The sequence below is a fragment of the Orcinus orca genome, chromosome 1 (assembly GCF_937001465.1).
Source record: "Orcinus orca chromosome 1, mOrcOrc1.1, whole genome shotgun sequence".
Classification (NCBI taxonomy): domain Eukaryota; kingdom Metazoa; phylum Chordata; class Mammalia; order Artiodactyla; family Delphinidae; genus Orcinus; species Orcinus orca.
This window is the reverse complement of record NC_064559.1, coordinates 40315089-40333063: the sequence shown is the minus strand read 5'-3', so window position 1 is coordinate 40333063 and position 17975 is coordinate 40315089. Positions and strand designations below refer to the sequence as shown.

The 17975-nt window shown below is 49.3% G+C and overlaps 1 protein-coding gene across 3 annotated transcripts in view; it reads left to right on the top strand.

Annotated features, from left to right (window-relative positions):
* The window catches only part of KCNH1 (potassium voltage-gated channel subfamily H member 1), a 421689-nt gene that overhangs the window by 336790 nt on the left and 66924 nt on the right, over positions 1-17975 (top strand). The window lies entirely within an intron of this gene.

The window sequence follows — 17975 nt, the reverse complement described above, 5'->3', positions numbered from 1 at the left end:
TAAAATTTTTCTGTGCATTATTATCTCATTTCTGTGCAGAGCAACCTGAGGGCAATTAGGTTAAATAATTTGCCCCAGATCCAGTAAGCTAATTGGGGCTAGAATTTGAGCCCAGGTCTGGCAATCACCAAGACTGTACTCTTGCTTTTGTGCCCCTCCTCTAAGTGTGGACCCCATGTCCCAGATCCAGGGATAGCAGCACTGGTCCCTGTGCCCTCAGTTCCCCTGAGGAGCCTGTCAGCCACACAGGGCTTCGGAGGCTGCAGCACGCCCTGCCTGTCTCCTGTGTAATTCCATTAGAGAGCTGTGGCCTAAGGGCATCTCCGCCTCCTGGAAGGCACCGCAGGGCTAGATGGTTTGCTGTTTGTTCAGAGAAGGGGGAGGGGGATCCAGGTGCGTCACATAATCTAACGATGGAGTAGAGAAACCAGAAAATCGGAGGCAGAGTGATCCTCCTGACAAGCTCTCTTTGGCACGTGGGTCAGCTCCGGCACCATGGAGGTGGCATAAAAGCCTTGTGATGGTCTGTGGCTGGAACGTCCAGAGCTGCAGTGTGTCCCAGACCATCATGAAAGGCCAGAGGAATGACCTTCAGCTCTCAAGTGGGTGGCCAGCTGGGCTGGAGATTCGCAGCTGGGCAGCCTGGAGAGTCACACTGGGGCCCAGAGCACAGCCAGGGCTGGGGAAAGACCTTAACGTCAGAGCGGGCATATGAGAACCATGAGTCTAAGCCCTCTCTAGCCCAGGAGTAGTTAGCAAAGGCTTTGAGGGGGTAACTTTGAGCTGGATCTTGATGGAGGGGAGGTGGGAATTTACCTGACTGGGAGAGAAATCCAGTCCTATGGGGGTACACTTGTGTCTTATGGAAGGCAACTCTATGCCCCGTGGAGGGGACCCCCCCATGCCTGATGCCAAAAACTCAGCCTCTATGCACTGGTGCTGAATCGAATCTCGGAGACAGAGTTTTGGGTGAAGTAGAAAAGAAGAGCTTTATAGCTTTGCCAGGCAAAGGGGGCACAGCGGGCTTGTGCCCCGAAAAATTGTTTGTCCCAACCTGGGAGGATCTGGTGAGGAGTTTTATAGCGATGGTTCAAGGGTGGGGTTGCGGATAAGATCAGAGTATGTGTAGGGCCTGCACTCCTTTAATCTGGCCTCAGGTAATCTCTTGATGAGCTTCTCCGATCCTTTTAATCTGGCCTCAGGTGGTCTTCTCTGGAATGAAGAATGCTGACATCTTCCATTTGTTGGGGGTTTTAGTTCTGTAGAAGAGGTCGAAGATATTGTTATGTGTATCCCTTGAGGGGGAACCAGGACCCTGCCCCAAGGCTGCACTATTGTTTCTTGACTTCTCCCCGCCTTGTCTCTGCATCCCCTCCCTTCCCTGATTAGCAACTGTTCCAATCTGCTCTTTGGAACTCAGGGAAGGTCATGGAGGCTGGAGTCTATTCCCTACAAACAAGAAACGGGGGACACAGAAGGGCTTCCTTGCCCGGGAGCCCCACAGGGTCCTGCTTGGTTTCATGCCACATGGTGGACAGCACGTAGAGATGGCTGGTTAAATGGCTGCATGGATGACGGGAAAATAGTGAATCTAATCAGTAAGAATCTGAGAAGAGAGGGCCGGCTGAGGGAACCACTAGCCAGTCTCCTCACCTCTCAATTTTTTTTCTTTTTTCTTTTTTTCTAAAACTCCACCTGGTTTTACCTATGAAGAGGTTGCTTGAAGACTTCAAAAGGGCATTTGTCCCAGACTTACAGGCGAGGGCAGCTTCAGGATTCCCCTTTCCTAGAGGTGTCTAGAGACCCCAAGGAGAAGTGGACTAGGATATGATGCTCTCCGGGGTCTAGAGTGAGCTTGCTATCTCTTCTGTACCCAACAGTGTTATAGGAACCCAGCAGCAACTCAAACCTTTTTACTTTCCAGGCTTTTACATCCACCTGACTGTCCCTGGGCTGCCTATAATAGCAAAAGCCTGCGCATTTTCCAGAACAGATTTAATTTTTAAGAAGCCCCTTGTTACAGGCAGCATGCCGAGGATGGTGCCTTTTTCCTCGGAGATCTATTTGCAGACAGCTCCTGCGTTCTGCTGCATTTCCCAGCACACTCCTCGCAAGTGCTTAAACCAGACATGAAATAGCTTCTGGTTCACAGAGTATGAATTTTTAAAAGAGGGTACTTGTTTGTATTATCGCAGGGAAAATCTTGCACTTCTCCAGCTGGAGCACATCATACATTTGGCGCCTCCTGTTGGTGAGGTGTGATAGTGCATCTAACCGTGTTGGACCTCTGTAACCAACTGGATGCATGGAGAAGAGAAGCTGGTCCCAGTAACTTAAACAGGGAGAGGGCTTCCCCAGGCCTGGGACAAATCCTATGGCAGATGGCAGCGGGTGGGAGAATGACATGGAAAAAGAAGAGAACACCTGCAGAGTTAGGAATTGGCACAGATCACTTAAAATCCTTGGTGACCGTTGTTAATTGGACTTGCAATGATCATTTCACAATATCTACAAACATTGAATCATTATGCTGTACACCTGAAACTAATAGAATGGTACTTGTCAATTATATCTCAATTAAAACAATACTGAAAATCTTCACAAAATACACTACTCAGGGCTCTAGCTAGCAGCAGGCCATGTAGTAAACTGGTGACATTTCCTTCCCTGAAGTCCCATTCTCAAGCAGTTGGAGGAATTTTGCCACAGGAATTTGAACTCGATTTCATAGAAGAGATGATGCAATGATTATGTAAGGCTCGGGGTGGGGGTGGGGTGTGAAGGGTGCTGCTTTCTCCGACGTCCTCTCTGTTTGGTTTTCACTTGGCTCTGGGGAGGACTCAGAAAACTTGCTCTGAGAGGAAGCCGCTTCCTTTTGCTCTAGGACAGTGAGGGTGTGGGGAAAGAATTGGGCTAAGGGAAAGAAAGGGGAGAGAGAAATAAAGGCAAAGGATACCTGTGACTGGAGAGCTGCAGGGGGATGAGTGGATTTGGCGGGCATTATTTATCGAAGAGGGGAACCCGGTCCTTGCTGTGCACAGCTGGAATTTCGCGCAGGGAGGCAGATGCCTTTGCTAACCCCGAACTGTGAGCTGGGCTGGAAGAAAAACCCAGGGCAGAGCCAGCGTTCCAAATTCAATTTTCTCAACCCTTCTGCCTCAAGGCCAGATGAATCCAGCAGCAGAGCGGCTTTGTTTCACTGTTTGTTTCACTGCATGTCGGGGCAGCTGAGAAGCTGCCAGGCTCTTCATCCTGGGCTTTGTGTTTCAGCACCTTCCTAATTCCACTCTGACGTTTCTCTCAGGTTAGAACCTGAACAGGGAGGCTTTGGGCACAAGGCTTGCTGGCTGGTGCTCCTAATTACGGTCCCAGGGACAAAACTCCTTGGAGTCTATCATCAGTCACTTCAAGCAGTGTTTCTCCATGTCCCCCAGCCCAACTCACCTGACAGCACAGCTGCGTCCCGTGCCATGTGCAGGGGTAGCACCCATGGTGCTCTGTGTTTCTTCCTCCCCGCTCCGCACTGCTGGCGACTGCTCATGTGCTCAGGGCTCACAGAGGGGGCCAGAGCATAAGCAGCTGCCCCTTTGTCCCTGTGTGGGCTTTGGCTGCTGTCTCCTTCTGCAGAGCCAGGCACTGTTTGCACGTGGGCATGAGAGCCCTTCTCACATCCATGGCTAGAGGTTTGCGGGCTGTCTGCCAGCAGTGTTGCTGTTGCCGTGTGTGTGTGTGTGTGTGTGTGTGTGTGTGGTGTGTGTGTGTGTGTACTCACGTGCACACACGCAGCATTTCCTCCTGTCAAATACTAGTCCTAAAGGAAGCAGCCAGGGAGAAGAGAGCTGGATAATCCACCAACCATTCCCTGGATCCAATCACCCCAAGCATCTTGTTCCTTCACCAGCTGGTGTTGTCGGGTCCGCTTTGCTTGGCTAGGGAAGTAGTTTTTTCTTCCTTTGCATGAGCGGTAAAGATTCACCTGACATCTGTAAGCTCAGAAACCCTGTCATGAGCCACATGGTGATCCGTGGTTATTCATCTACATGTATACTTTATGGAGGGTAAATGTCCCCATTTGGGGCACTTGCTTGAGCCCCAAATCCTTCGTAAGTACAATAGGCTGATTATAGGGCTGGGGAAGGGCCTGGGGAGAATAGGAACCGTGCATGTAATGCACTCTGGGTGCAGGACCTTCTAGGCCAGGGGCCTTTCATGGCAGTTACAAATAATTCATGCCTACAAGCCCCCAGTGGGTTTACTATGGGTTATTTATGATCCTGAGGCTTTGGTTCAGGAAACAAAAGATGCTCCTCCACAGAAGCAGTGGGAATCGTGCGTCCGAGGCCCTGGCCTGAGACTGACAACAAATGTCCAGGGCGCGTGTTGACGCTTCCTGTCACTGAGGCCAAGGACAGCCCCGTGGAGGAGCCTGGCCTCAGGCTTTCTTAGGCTGTCAGTGGCATTTGGACTTCAAGTTTCAATTGTAGTTGACTTTGTTTCCACGTTATCTGCACGTCTCTACTATTATTTACGACTATGTCCTGTATGGCCTAGCAGTCTCAGATTTCCTTGGAGCTTCCCAGGGTAAAGAAAACCATCAGACCAGAAGCTTCTCTAGGTCGGTACACTGGTATCTCCCCACCGTCTCCCAACACGCACTCACACAGGGGATCCCCAAGTGCATTAGTGTGCTGCAGCAGCTGCTGTAACAGATGACCACGCACCGCAGGGCTAAAAACAACAGGAATTTATTCTCTCACAACTTCTGGAGCCCAGAGGTCAGAAATGGTGGCAGCAGGGCCAGGTTCCCTCTGAAGGCTCTGGGGGAGAATCCTTCCTTGCTTCTTCCAGCTTCTGGTGGCTCCTGGCGTCCCTTGGCTTGTGGGGGCATAATGTCCATCTCTGCCTCTGTATGGCCTTCACCCTTGGCCTCTGTGCATCAAACCTCCCTCTCCTTTCACTTATAAAGACACCAGTCATTGGATTCGGGGCCCACCCTAAATCCAGGATGATCACATCTCGAGATCCTTAAGTTAATTACATCTGCTGAGACCCTCTTTCCAAATAAAGTCACATTCACTGGTACTGGGATTTAGGACTCGGATATATCTGATGGGGAAGGGTGTCATTTAACTCAGTATGCCTCCCTTTCCTCTTCCTCATCTGCCTTCTCTTCTTCCTCTTTCTACACTTTTACCTCCTCATCCTTCCTTCTTCCTTCCTTCTCCTCTGCTCCCCTTTCCTCCTCTCCCTTCATCTCTTCCTTGAGTACATTTCCAGCACAGGAATTTTTTTTCTCATAAGGAATAGTCTTGTGTAAGTTGTGTTTCTTCTCCTGGATGGTTCATGGTTCTTGGAATAAAGTCCCAGTATTTGGTTAATCCTTCAAGTCCCAGAATAAAATATCATTTTCCTTTGCGTTCTCTTGAGTAGTGTCTCCTTTGAACCCTGTGGAACTCTCGGTTTGACATAGAGATTCACAAAGCACAGGAAACATCAGGGTCACAGAAAAGAGCTTTGTATTAGACATTAGAGAGAACTTCCTTCTGGTAAAGGTTATGAGGTGCAGTAAGTAATACCTAAGCGGGTTATGGACTCCCCTTCCCTGCAAATGGTTAAGAACAACCCTTTGTTGATTGTCTAGCTCTGATCTCTGTCGTTTTCTTGTTCTGAAAATCTTTGATGGATTTTTCCAGTCTCAGAATAAAGTCCAGGCCCAGGGATCTCATATAAGCTCATATTCCAGCTGCAATGCACGTTGCATCTTCATGCTGTTGTCTGATGCCCAGCCCCACAAGTTACAGAACATGCTGTGTACTTACTTCTGCATGTGTCCTCTCCCTCAGGATGTCCTTCACCCTTCCTCACCACCTCCCTTCAAACCAATCCAGTCTTCAAACCCCAGCTCGGCTTCTTCTTCCCACTTCTTCCCTCAGTCTGCATCCAGCTAGAATCTCTCTCTCCTCTGCTATTTTGTTTGTCCTTTAGAGGAGCTATCACTCATGGTTTCATGTAGGATTAAGCACATACTTAATTTTTCCTCTGGATTTGGGGGCCTTGTATTTTTATTCCTTGCATTTCTTCCTCCAGGGCCTGGCACTCATTAGACAATAGTTTAGGCTACTAGAGTCCCAACTAAATTGCCACTCACCCTGCCTTTGTGGTTCAAGTTTAAAGTTCGCAGGTGGGGCCCTGTGTTCTCAGTCAGCTTTCTCATTCACCTGTCTCCATCAGGCGCCCTCAGGCCCGGCTGGCTGCTCCCCCCCAGGGTGACAAGTCATCTCAATTTGCCTGGGGCTATCCTGGTTTCAGCATTTAACGCTCCACATCCTCAGAAACTCCTCAGTCCCAGGCAAACTGGTCACCCTACTCCACGCTCACCTTCTCCTGACTCTTGTTGAAAATCTCTGTGAGTTGAATTGTAAGTCAGCCTCCATCTCTCTCTAGACATTTGTCATATGGCCACTAAAACCGCTTTCCTTACCTGCAGGTGGGTGTCTGTCTGGCTCTGGCCCTGCACAGCCTCCGCAGGGCTTCCCCCAGTGCAGTCTCATAAATGTGACTGTGAACTTCCCACCAGCCAGCAGCGTCCGCATATTCCTGCTGTCTCTTCTGTTCCACCTCAACCCAAACTCACCTGATCCAAGTAGCTGACCCTCCCAGGCAACCGCTCACTTCTCCTCCCCCACCCAATTGCTTGCCTTTATCCCATCAAAGAGGTCCTGGGAGGATTGATCCCAGTCAGAACCCTCCCCTCTCTGGAGCCGCAACTCAAAGATGCCTCTTCCATAAAGTTCTCCCCAGGAAACTCCTTCCTGCCAGCTTATCACCCACCCACCGCCCATCATTCTTCCTCTGGGGGCTCCTAAGTGATTGAATGCAGCAGGACCTCTTGGGGAAAGTACCTGGTGGCCTGGACTAGCTGTCGGGACCTGGGTTCTACCACAAGTTTACCATTAGGGCACGTTCTTAACCTCAGTTTTGGTCATTGTAAAATGAGAAAGTTGAGTGAGCTCTAATGTTCTTATCAGCCTTACCAAACTTGGATTCTAAGGCTACCTGTCCACCCTGTCTGCTCTGCAGAGCATAGATACTAATGTCCTAAGCAACGCAGCATTGGCAGGAGGCCTCTGAGATCACATCCCCTATCACCTGTCCCTACTTGAGTTGTAATTCCCATCTTTATCTTTGATTCCCCATAATCCCATCCTGGCCTGGCTGTGAATAGGACAAAAAGCTGCCACCTACAGCTTAAGAGATTTTAAAGTACAATTCGAAGACCATGATTCCTTTCCCATGACTTGGCTTACAAAACTGAAGATTTAGGAGGAGAGGTTCAATTCCTGAGCGTTGTCCCTGGCTCAGTTTCCACCAGACCCAAAGCTATGTCTGATTTTTCCCTCTGTGCCCCAGATGAACTTGTCAGGACCTACTTGTTGCTGCCCTTGAATGTCCTCCATGTAGCTGAATCTGTTGAAGCCATGGGCTGGGTGACCATCTGCTTCAAAATCTATCACGTGTGCATGTCTCTGCGTGTGGTGCACACACCGTTTTAACGTCTGCACCCACTTTACTTTCACATATTTTATCTCATCTGATCCTTGCAGTAATTGGTGAGGTTGATGCTCTTATTTCTCCATGCAAAACCTGAGGCTCAAACAAGGGAAATGTGGGAGTATGTGGCAAAATAGAACTTGAACACAGATCCTCCAACTCCAAATCCCACGTCCTTTCCACTGGGCCACCCGCCCGTGTGTGCCTGCGTTGGATCCCCCCACCTCCAACAAGGGCCCTGAGAACACTGCACTGACAGAGGTGGCCGAGGGGAGCTGCTTCCTCCCCAGGTGAGCGCTGTAAACCAGCGCCTCTCAATCTTTAATGCGCACACAAATCAGCTTCAGTCTTGCTAAGATGCAGATTCTAATTCAGCGGGTCTGGGGAGGGGTCAGAATTGCATTTCTAACGAGTGCCCGGCTGATGTTGTTGTTGCTGGTTGTGGACACTTTGAGGAACACACTTGAGTGGCAGGGCTGTAGGCAGCTCTGGTTGACACGTGCAGAGGGGAAAGGATGAGGAATCTGTATCTTCCCAGGCCTGTACCCTGGAGTCCACTGTTCTTCCCCAAGTGGCCAAGGATGTTGAGAGGCCCAAGAACACTGATCCCTGAGGTGGAGAGGGAGTACTTCTGTGTAGAAACAGCTCACGGCTGCCATCACCCAGGGCTCAGATGGTGAAAACAGGCGGTCTCCCTGGGGCCACAGTCAGGGTGGGGAGGTGAGGGCCTGCCGGAGAGATGATGGTGAAGGTCCCTTCTCACCCTGACACTGAGGTTCTGAGCATAGTACTGAGCTATTTCTCTCTGGGGCTCTCTGAGTACTGCCCATGCTGTCCTTTGTTTGCTGTTCAATCCCCCTATACTGGGTATCCTCTCTCGCCCTAGCGAAAACCTGCCCATCCAATATCATCCCTTCTTATTTAAAAGCCCAGTTGAAGACACTCCCAAAAGCCTTCCCTGGTGCCCTACATCCCGTCTGCCTGTCTGTGTACAGGCGGTGTGCCTGCCTGGGCCCTGAGGTTGCCGTGGGCAACTTTCTTGCCCAGCCAGGTGCGCTGGAGGCCTGTCCTATTTGGGTTCTTCTTGAGGGGCTAAGTGAACCTGGTGGGAACCCTGACGACGTTTGAGTGGGACGGGAGACTGGACGGTGTCCAGGGCTGAGCCTCCAGAGCCAGGTGAGACCTGGCTGCCGAAAGCAGTAGAGCCAGAGGGAGAATTCAGTCTCGGGCAGAGCAAGGAGGCCAAAGCAGAGCAAATGTAGGGTGAGGAGAGGCTGTGAACAGGAAATGTTAGAAGGCTGAAGCCAGGGACAGCAGGAACAGGCAGAACAGTGTAAGGGTTTCAGGCCTGAGACTGTAAAGAAAGCTGAGGAGGGGCAGGCCTGGCTCAAGGGGTCTAGTGCAGGGAGGCCTCTGGGTGACAGGAGCCATGGGGGGGTCAGACAGCCCAGTCGGGGAAGGGGACAGGTCTCCACAAAGCCAGATCCAGCCTTCCAGTTAGAAAAGCACCTCAGAGTGGATGTCCGCTTGGAGTGGGCCAGGAGGGTCTTTGGTACAAGGGTTTGGGTCTCCTCTGGAAGGGCCTGTGTTTGTTGATCTTGGCCTGGGAAGCTCCCCTCCTAGGGAAGCAACATATTTTGGCAGAGTTATGATTATGGTTATATAATTTACACAATACCATAACATTGTTTTTGTTGTTGGTTGTTTTTATTACCATTCCCCAGTACTGAGTTTCTTCCTAATGTGCTGCCCTGTGCTAGGCACCGTGCTGTCTCTAAGACAAATCTAAGGATTTCAAGGGTGGGGACTATGTTTGGGGGATTATATGTACTTCTATACATAATAGTTGCTCAATAACTCCTCCGTTAACCGAGGATTTCTTTCTCCTTCTGATCTTTGAAAAGTGGCTGTCTGTGAGACACATTGAATGTGGTGTGTGTATGTGTGTTTTTGTTTTGTTTTTGATGGTCAAGGTTGGGCATTAAGGAGTGGAAATCATGCAGTAAGAGAACCCAAATTCCCACCCTTCCCCTCCATCCCCACAGAGTCCAGCTGGACTCAGGAGCATGGCTTGTTGGGTCCTATTAGCCTCCTGTATCTTACACACGATGCATCGTCCCAGGACCTGGCCTCTGTGCCCTTGCAGCTGTGGCCCCTTGACAGAGTGAAACCAGCTCTGCCCGGGAGCAAAGCCAAGGCATGCTCTAGCATGAATTCCGCCTCGCATCACATTATCCCGGATAGATGGCGTTTAAGTCTGGTGACCATAGTTTCTCAACTGGCCTACATAGCAAAGGTCTTTTCAGCTGCTTTCAGGAGCAAATGGCTATCTGGAAATAGAGTTCGGATATACCAATACCAGAATTTCCATATTTAAAAAAAATGGAGAATATTTAAATCCTGGTTTCCCCAGAAAATGGAGGGGATACAACGCCCCCATAAAGCATTTCCTCCCAGAGACCTCCGCTGACCCTCGTGCTCCCAGTGCAAGTTAGTCCTCCTATTGGCTTTTACTCACAGCACCCTTTTTCTCCTTTGTAGCCTTAAACAATTTATAATTTTAAATATACAATCTTTGTTTGATATTTGCTTCTCAGAGTTTTTTCCCCTGCTGTATCCCCAGTAATTAATGGTACCTGTGTGTTACAGGCTGGGTCCCTCTGATCTTTACCTCTCAGGCATTAGGCAGTGGTTCCCAAGGTGTGGTCCCTGGCTGGAAAGGCAAATTCTTGGCCCTACCCTAGATCTATTGACTTAGGATCTCTGGAGCTGGATCCAGAAACCTGTATTTCCATTCCTGTAGTGATCGTAATGTCTCTAAATCTTGAGAACCATTGCATTAGGGTTTGGGACCAGTTCTACAGGGTCACACGGCATGGGTTAAGGAACAGCCTTACGTGGGCTGAAGGTCAGTAAGAGAAGAGAGACATAAAGAGAGGTGTCGGGGCCCATTCCGGGTCTGTGTTCCAGCGGAGGGACCCCACCGCTCACGCATCTTCCCTCTCAGACAGTAAGGGAAAGAGCAGGCCGGCATGAAGGGCCTAGAAGGGCCTTGGCACAGGCAGGCTGGAGCTGGGGAGCCAGCGGATTACAGGAGTAGTCTGGGGAAGGTAGCTGCCTGGTACCCGGAGAAGCTGTAGACCCCACTCCAACAGAATGGAGATCCCCCGCCCCTGGGAAGCACCGCTTGAGCGCCACCATGCCCACAGGGAGAAGGGGACGCTCCCAGTCTCAGCTGGCTCACGGCCCAGACAATGCAGGGTGAGATCCCTGGGTCGTCCTGGGGCAGCTCTGCTCACAGCCCTGGCACATAGCAGGCATACGAGCTTTTAGGGGTGGGTAAGTAGGGTCACTTCCAACTCTGGAGACTGATTCTGCTTTTCTGAGGTTTGGGTTGGTCACCAGCAGACTCACAGCTGCTCTCGATTATTGAAGCTGAATTGTTTAATGATCTCTCTTGGCGGGCGGGCCAGAGGCTACATTAGCACCAGTCCTCACTCCTAGAAACAGGTGCTTGTGCTGGATTTCCCGATTCCTCACTCCCACGTGGGCAGCCTGGCTTCCTGCGAGGCCTTGAGGGTTCTCTGTTCCACCCCTCTGGTTGTAACCAGCACCCCCAGGCTGTCAGGCCTACTCAGGCCAGTGAACAGTCCCAGTCCCTCTCCCCCAGGACCGCCCAGGTAGAGACGGTGACTGCGAGTATTTCTTTCTACCCCAGTGGGAGAGCTATCTAAAGATCTGACCCCAAAGCCTTTCCATGAGGCGGCCTGGCCCTCCTTGCAAAGCTGATCTTGCCTGTATTCCCACCATTTCTCCCAAGAGCCTCTCCCAGGGCACTCGGATTGACTGTAATTGCTCAATTAGCAGCCTCCGAACAACTGGTGAGGAACCAATTACACAGCGCCTTCCCTGCCACCTAGGGAAATGGCAGGGGCTGTCTGGTGGGCAGGCCCCCAACCCCAGGCTCTCATCTCTTTCCTCTACCCTCCATGCCTCTTGCTTTGGCCAGAAGTTCACATTTCTCCCCCATCTTTTGTGAAGTAACGTCTTTATCACATGAAACATTTACAAATGGCTCCCTTCCTTGACTCTTAATCTCTTCTCAGTGCTTTAATCTCTATCTTCTTTCTTATTTCCTTCCTGCTGCAATACATTTTCTGGACCTATAAATAATGCCATTGACAATGCTTTGAAGTATTTTTGTAGTATCCTCCACCCCTGAAAACACAGACAATCAGATACACACAGACACGCCATGAACTGAGCTGCACTGATCTGTTTCTATAACTTGAATCTCTCAGGTCCATTATTCTTCCTCTTCCTCTGCATTAGGCTCCCGCAACTCATTAAACCTGCTCCAGGTATGATTACCTTCCAGGCAGCTTCTCTGGGACCTCATCCACAGGTGAGAGCTGGGAGGGTAGGACATTAGGGACCTAGCCAGGGCCTTTATTTACTGTCCTTTATTGGGAAAGTGCCTGAGGCAGCAGAAGCAGACTAAGACGTGAACCACAATGCTCCCTCTGTAATTCAGCCCAATCCCACAAGCGTTGCTGTGTGCCCAGGAAAACTACGAGTGATTCAGGGGTCTGGGTGTTGAGCCCACAGGAAATGGAGGGTATGGGACTCTCAAATAAGGAATCCCACTTTACCTCTGTTGGACTCCAGCTGGTTCAGGTGTGGACTTAGAGAGAAAAGCCATGGGTACTAGTACATAAGGACTTCTGGTTGAGTGAAGGGAATCCTTTTATGACAACTCTCTTTGGCCAAAGGTCTCCTTGAACCAATGGTCCCCTTTTGCTAAGATTTACTCCAGCCAAATTCTCAGAAATAAAATAAGATTTGTTCCAGCTAAATTCCCAGAAATAGAATAATTCCTTCAGAATTCATGGTGACTAGGTTTGATCCATTGTCATTTTCTTCATTGTTTTTGTTCTCTCGGCCTTTCTGCGCCCTAACTTGTTGCTTCTGAGAAGGCCTGCGTCTGTGCGGCGTCATCCCCACTTGCCCTGGGCTCCAGCAGGTGACTTCCTGACTCAGCCCTGGCAGCTCACCCAGTTGTCTTCCTTCCAGGAGTTATGAGGGCACTATCAGTAATCAATTTACCTCAGGCAAATTAAGCCAAATCTTGCCTGCCAGGAATCCTGTCTATTCTACTCCTTTTTTTTTTTTTTTTTTTTTCTGCTGTACGCGGGCCTCTCACTGCTGTGGCCTCTCCTGCTGCGGAGCACAGGCTCCGGACGCGCAGGCCCAGCGGCCATGGCTCACGGGCCCAGCCGCTCCGCGGCATGTGGGATCTTCCCGGACCGGGGCACGAACCCGTGTCCCCTGCATCGGCAGGTGGACTCTCAACCACTGCGTCACCAGGGAAGCCCCAACAGGTTTTTTTAATGCAGTTCTTTAGAACACTTCCACATTGATGTCAAGTTAATTAACACAGACGGTCACTGCAGGGGTCCCCAAGTGCCCCGGCTGGCTGTCCTTTCAGATTGGCAGGATGTTGACTCTTGCCACTTGGTACCTAAGGCTGGTCTCCGGCACACAGAATATTGGCGGTACACTCAATGTGTCACCTGAAAACTGGGCTTGAAAACACACACCTCAGGTTGGGACTCAAACCCCGCCGAAACCCAGATTGGGACTTGAGCCCATGGTCTTCTAATTAGAATTCTAATGGTCTTCTAATTAGAATCATTCACTTACTAAGGCTCAGGTTCTTTATGTCTCAGTGCAGAAGGAATTCAGTGGGAGGCAAAGTGATAGGCAAGAAGTAGATTTATTTAGAGAGAGACACATTCCATAGAAAGAATGCAGTCCGTTTCAAAAGGCGAGAGCAGCCCCAGGGCATGGGGTCGTCTTGGAAAGTGAGAGCAGCCCCGAAATATGGTGCAGTTACTTTTTATGGGCTGGGTAATTTCATAGGCTAATGAGTGGAAGGATTATTCCAACTATTTGGGGAAAGGGGTGGGGATTTCCGGGAACTGGGCCCCACCCACTTTTGGGCCTTTTATGGTCGACCTCGGAACTGTCATGGTGCCTGAGGGTGTGTCATTTAGCATGCTAACGTATTACAATGAGCATATAATGAGGCTCAAGTTTTACTGGAAGTGGAGTCTTCTGCCGTCTTGGACCTAGTTGGTTCTAACCAGTTTGTGTCATATCCCCAATGGCTGTCATTCTTTTAAAGGTTGCCCCCTTCCCTACTGTTTCAGGTTCACCTCTTGGGTGTCGAGCCAAAAGACACAACCAAGCCAAAGATAGGAGAAGGAAGGATTTATTATTGTTTGCAGCAAGTAAGGAGAGCACTGAGGATTATTCCCAAAGCAGTGTCTTCCCCAACAGCAAAATCGGGGAAGTTTTAGGCTACAGGTACATGCATATTCATGAAGGGGCTTAAGCAGAGGAGAACTCAGAGTAGAATTGGGACCAAGGTCCACAGAGTCCAGGCTTTAGTTGGTTGAAGTCAGGGGTCAACATCATCATTCCATCTTCCACCTGGGTGGGAGCCTTATTTCCTGTAGAACTCAAAGATATATTATTATATACATCCCTTGAGGAGGGATTAGGACTCTGCTTTATCACTGCACTATTGTTTGGCCTTTCCTCTGTTCCTGCATTCCTTTGTTCTATTTACTTATTTATTTATTTATTTTATTTATTTATTTTTGACTGTGTTGGCTCTGTTGCTGTGTGCGGTCTTTCTCTAGTTGCGGCGAGCGGGGGCTACTCTTCGTTGTGGTGGCAGGCTTCTCATTGCGGTGGCTTCTCTTGTTGCGGAGCATGGACTCTAGGCACACGGGCTTCAGTAGCTGTGGCATGTGGGCTCAGTAGTTGTGGCTCACGGGCTCTAGAGCGCAGGCTCAATAGTAGAGCATACGGGTTTAGTTGCTCCATGGCACGGGGGATATTCCCAGACCAGGGCTCGAACCCATGTCCCGGGCATTGGCAGGCGGATTCTTAACCACTGCTCCTTTGTTCTTTTAAGATCGTTAATTACTGAGACCTGTTCAAGGGGAACCATTGTGGCTCAGATCACAAAATGGCTTAGGCCAAAATGGGTTCTCTTATGTCAAGAAAACCATTCCTGGTTCTCTTTCTCTGGGGACCGCCAACCTATCTGCTTACAAGTTTGGGATGCACACTCTGTGGGCTAGGGCTCTCTGTGAGGGCCTTGCATTCAGCACTTGTACCTCCATCCTCCTCATGCCTGCTTCCCAGCAGCAGGGCTTGGGTAGAACAATTGCTCAGGTGCAGCTTAGTGTCAAGGCCCAGGGCTTGAAGGCCCAGGAAGGAAGATGGCCTGAATCTTCACTTCTGCCTGGCCCCATCTTTTACAGCTGCTGTGTTTTCCCTGTCCCTCCTCCTTCCTCTTCCCGCGCCTGTACAAGAAGTCCTGAGGAACAAGACTGCTAAGGAGGAATCTGTTTGGCCTGGTCCCTCTGCACTCTTCTTGCCTTTGGGGATTTTCCTGAACCATTTATACTGAGCGTGTTATATTTACCAGTGTGTTTTGGTTTAGTAATATGAATTCATCCATCCCATTGTTGGTAGGCTCTATGTTTACAGAAGCCAAAGTGAAGAGGAAGTTTGGCAAGGTTCTATTATTTTCTACGTCTTAATGATCGTGAGTCATGTGGTGACATGATTCAGAAAGCTCTCCCGGGCTTCCCTGGTGGCGCAGTGGTTGAGAGTCCGCCTGCCGATGCAGGGGACACGGGTTCGTGCCCCGGTCCGGGAAGATCCCACATGCCGCGGAGCGGCTGGGCCCGTGAGTCATGGCCGCTGGGCCTCCGCGTCCGGAGCCTGTGCTCCGCAACGGGAGAGGCCATGAAAATGAGAGGCCCGCGTACCGCAAAAAAAATTAAAAAAAAGAAAGCCCTCCCGCTCACACTGAGCAACACCCCCCCCAGCCATTTGAAGGGCCCCAGTGACAGGTGATCAAAGCCCACAGTGGGCCAATTTAAATGAGCACGTGTCCCTTCAGGTGGAAGTTATTTCATCTCTTTAGAGACTTGATCTTATGGGGAGAAAGCAGACACCTTGATCACTCTGATTAGGAGTGACTGAAGGCATTGCTTCAATTCTGGTTTTGAGACAGCTACCTTTCCCAGTCTTGGCCTCTGGAACTGGCTCTGCCTGATGATCCAGGATTCCTCCCTCTCGTCCATTGTTGCAGAAATGCTCTTCATCCCTTGCTCCTCACTCCCTGTCATTACCATATGAAAGAGACATGCTGAGTGTGTTTTGGCTCTCACTAGCCTGAGTTTGGTTCCTCAAAAGGCTCTTGAATAAAGAAAAATAGTTTTTAATCATAAAATTTAATCAGAGACTTTTTCTCAAAGTAGGGAGAAAGGGAGGTGACTATTTCTAATTCGCCTAATTAAATCCCGACAGGTAAATAACAACGGGCAAAGGAAATAAGACATTGGCAGCCTGTAAGTAAAATTCTAAAAGCTTTCCAGAAGAGAACAGTTCTGGCAGAGGGTAGGACTGAGGATCTAGGAATAAAGGAAGGAAAAATGCACCCAGAAACAATAGAGCTGAGTAATCGGGAGAGGAACAGCAGCGCTGAAAGTGAGAGGTCTCATAGCATGGCTAACATTTCATCAGGTCTAAATATAGTCACCATTGTTAGAAGGTAACAGTCCATTTTTAGAAAAAGATAGGAGGGAATGAAAAGAGCTTTATCAGAGAGTTGATTTTGAGACTATTTGAAGAATATAACTGAATATAATTCGAAGAAGACAGGGTTGGGCATTCTTTTCAGAGATGGTATTTCCTGGTGTGATGGGGGAACACTTCTAACGTATTGACGGAAATCAGTGTGTCAGACTTGATTGTCTGGTTCGTCTTTATCTGTCTGTGCCCTCCTGCCTTGTGTACCCGTCTCTCTATCACACCAAGCTCCTCCCTTCCTTCAAAGCTCTGGGTAGGCCTCTCTTTTCCAGAAAGCTTTACTATATTTATTTAGCTCTTATCCCTCCAGCAGCCTGATATTTTTACTCTACGGAGTTGCTGCAGATTTTTTGTTTGTTTGTGTTCATGTGTTTGTTTTTCCTCCTGGTATTCTGGGGTGATCTTGAGGACAGGCACTAAGATGGAACAGCTGGGCTCTTCCACCTGCAGAGTGTAGGACCTGGCCTCCTGGAGCTGGTTTCAGGGGTCCATCCTCTTTGGGCTCATGGAGGACACTGTCCAGGGTGCTGATCAACTGTTGGTCATTCAGTTAAGATGCCTTCTGAACTTCCAGAAATCTTAGATGGAAAATTCATTTTGGCTAAAGCCCTATGGCTGATTTCAGTTAGAGTTGAGAAATACTATCAGTGGACACTCATGCCAGACTGTTAAAGAGCTTTTACCAGCACTTCTTTCTCTCTGATCCCTGCTGCTCTCCTTCCAATGAAAACAAGCCTGGTGATGTCAGAGAAATTGTGCAGGATCAGCCCAACAGACAAAGCTCATGGTGGTTTGGGTCCTGCCAGGTGGGCATCATCTCTGAGGATTTTCCATGGCCAGACACGGCCTTGCAAAGGCAAGAAAGCAAATGACGCAGTCCAGTGGGGACCTCAAGCTATTGCTTGCGGGGGCTGTCGTATTCCAGCAGCTATGCTTTAGGTGGAAGGGATCAGTCCTAGACACTGTGCAGGAAGATGACTGACTCTACTGTTCTAGCACTTGCCAGGACTGAGAATGAGCATTTTTGAGCACACAGTTGGCCACTCTCCCTCTCAATTCTGTGTTCTTTCTTTAGCAACCAAGCTCTAAACTCTGGACTCTTTTCACACACTCTGCCACTTCAGTCTTGGGCTTCCATTTTCTTTTCAGTAAAATGAGGAGTTAACCTACGCTTTAGAGCTATAAAGGAATATGGGAGCCTGTTAGTATTATTTTTAGTACAAAAGTGACATTTTAGGGTAGAGGAGTTCTTAGAATGTCAATAGCAAGACAACTAAACTAGTCTGACTAGAACTCTCATGGAACGTGTAACACTTCTGCTGAGTGGCTGGGGAACCCAGAGCAGGAGAGAACAAGAATCAGGAAATGAGATAGCCCATCAATTAAAGTTGTTACGTTTTCACACAACAGAAAATGACACTGGCTAATTTGAAAAAGAAAGAGAATTTATTGGAAAGAGGTACAGTGGCTCACAGAATTGAAAGTATAGATGAAGAGTCAGTCTGAGAAAAAAATGGATCCAGGACAGGCCAGGTATCCAGGCCAAGACTGTCAGGGCACCACTGCTGGGATGGATACACTCCAGTTGGTGTTTCCTTCCTCCCATTCCTCAGGATTCACAGACCCAGGAGAGAAAGCTCAAATGTCCCAACTTGGATCATATGACCAACTTAGCTAGATTTGCTCATCCTTCAAAAGCATGTAATGAGTGTCTTTGATATGTCAGGCTGTGTTATGTATCAGGCATA